Below are 2,551 nucleotides of genomic sequence, written 5' to 3'. Positions count from 1 at the left end.
AGATTCGGCTGCTGTCTGGTTAATTACAGCAGCTGTATGGACTGGTGCTTTGATCATGGAGTCTTGCCCCAACGCTAGATTTTGTAAAATATTAGTCACCAAAGCTAGTTGAGCATTGATAGAGGACAAAGCATCAACTTCAAGTACTTCTCGAGTCTTCCTTCCTGGGTTGCTTCTCACATCGGCCCATTGACAATTGTTAGATGCTATTCTCTCTAAAATCTCATATGCTTCATTGTATGTCTTTGACAAAATAGCTCCATTGGCGGAAGCATCAACTACTTGTTTAGTAGCAATATTTAATCCATTGTAGAAAGTCTCCATTTGTATACAATGAGGTAGTCCATGGTGAGGACACTTTCTAAGCATCTCCTTAAATCTCTCCTAAGCTTCACTTAGTGTCTCATCTTCAAACTATTGAAAAGCAACAATCTCATTTCTGAACCGTGCATTTCTCGTGGGTGGGAAATACTTGATAAAAAATTTCTCTTCTAGACTATTCCACGAATCAATTGTTCCCGGTGCTAAGGTATTCAACCATGATTTAGCACCATCCCTCAATTAATATGGGAATAAGCTCAGTCTAATCACATCTTTATCCACTCCTTGAAATCGAAATGAGTCACTAACTCCCAAAAATGACTTTAGGTGTAGGTGAGGATCTTCCGACGGTAGTCCATGAAATTGCCCAATGGTTTGCAGCATTTGAAACATCACAGGTTTTAGCTCAAACGTGGTTGCTTGTATTTCGGGTATAATGATGCACGGATTTAGCTCTTCCACAGCTGGGTGTGCATATGCTCGGATCGCTCTTTCTCTGTCATCTGCTAAATGAATGGCATTGGCAGTAATTCTCTCTTGATTAGCCATCATCACTGGATTTTCAAACTCTCGATTTAGTTGGGCCATTTGCTGTATATTCTATTTTGTCATTTCCTTTTTCTCCCTCAACCTTCGTCTAAATATTCTCTCTATTTCAGGATCCAAAATAAATTCCAAACCCGTAGGTGGGTTCATACACAGAATTTTGCAACAGTAAACTCAATTCTTCAGCAGTAAATACAGCAGTAGGAACACTCAGCTTACTATGACTTCTTGTTGGCTCCCGCTCACAAAAATCTACAACAAGTAAAATAACCAAATTAGGTTCTCCGGCAACGGCGCCAAAAACTTGATTGCTTGTGGATGTATATAATAAAATGATGTAAAATTCACAAGAATAAGTGCAAGTATACACTATCACAAGTAGCAAGTAATAAGTAAATTATCGATTCCACAGGGAACCTATCTTTTTGGTTAATTTTATCGCTGGAAACTAAGTGAGTTTTTGGGTAACATTCAAATGGGTGTTGGAGATTTTATCTATTTAAACAAAACTAAAACAGAGTGTCACTGCTGTCGAAAAACAGAAAATGATGAGAAAATCAACTATAATGAGGAAGGTTCGGCTAAGAGAGATTAAATAGATAAGTTGTTGAGTTTTGTGGTAGATTTTAGTTCCTTTTAATAGATTCTCAAGCCCACTTCCGAGGGTCATGAATGGTGATTATTTCCATAATCGTTGTAATTTCTATTAACAAGGCTCTAGGAGAAGAATTATTCCTAACCCTTCTATTACCCTTCAAGTCTCCTTGCTACAGAACTAGAGTATTAAAGAGGATTTCATTGCTCCCTCTCTTCTCCCGAACAAGAGAACAACTATGTATGTAAAGTAGCTAATTAAACATACATGTAAATCATTAACAACAACTCTTTAATAAACTAAAATCATACCGTCAACATACTTAAACTATATAAAACTCTCTCGCCTCCCCTATTAAGTTTAGCTTTCCATACAAACTGAATTAAACAAAGGAATCTGCATCTTCATCATGTAAAATTGATGGAATAAGGAAAGAGAATAAAGAAATAGACAGTTATTGTTAATGGAAGTTCGTCAATGGAAGTTCCCTTCTCTGGAGCTATCACATCCACCTCTTTGCCCTAATCAATCCTTGTTGGTCTCCTTTTCCTTCTACTGTCAACAGCTGCTGGATTAGGGTTTTCTTCTTCTTCCCTGGTTTCACAGCAGTTCACTGCAGCAGAAGCTACTGCTGTGTAATTCGATTTTCTCCCCAAAATGTGGCTCTTCTCCTCTTGGTCTTCTTTTTTCTTTTATATTGAGCATGGGTTCCTCTTTAGGGCTGAAAAGAAATAACCCACTTGGACTGCTGACGTGGATTTATCATTTCCATATCATCCCACATTTGTTTCCAAATTCTCTACTCCCACATGGTTTAGCATAAATGTCTGAAATTTTACCACATAACTCAATTAGATATACAATTAAGATCAATTTATGCCAAATCATATTTTTTTCACATTGGACCGCAATAAATGATTTCATGCTCACTAAGTAGAATAAATGGGGCTATAAATGAGAAAATGGTGAATAAGAGTGCAATATTAACTCCAAAAAGACTTGATATGACTCTACTTTTAGATAGTTATCACTTTGTCCTCATTCACATGCATCCTAGGAAAATTTCTAAAAGGTCTCCCAACATATAAT

At 37.0% G+C, this 2,551-nt stretch overlaps 1 non-coding gene across 1 annotated transcript; it reads left to right on the top strand.

Moving 5' to 3' along the window:
* The first annotated feature begins 340 nt into the window (after positions 1-340).
* LOC111785003 lies at positions 341-446 on the top strand. The gene has a single exon (XR_002813612.1). It is a non-coding gene; the product is annotated as a small nucleolar RNA R71 (small nucleolar RNA).
* Positions 447-2,551: the final 2,105 nt, after the last annotated feature.

The sequence above is a fragment of the Cucurbita pepo genome, unplaced genomic scaffold (genome assembly GCF_002806865.2).
Source record: "Cucurbita pepo subsp. pepo cultivar mu-cu-16 unplaced genomic scaffold, ASM280686v2 Cp4.1_scaffold000329, whole genome shotgun sequence".
In the NCBI taxonomy this organism is placed as follows: Eukaryota; Viridiplantae; Streptophyta; class Magnoliopsida; order Cucurbitales; family Cucurbitaceae; genus Cucurbita; species Cucurbita pepo.
Note: the sequence above shows the minus strand (reverse complement) of the source record. Positions and strands in the feature narration are given on the sequence as shown.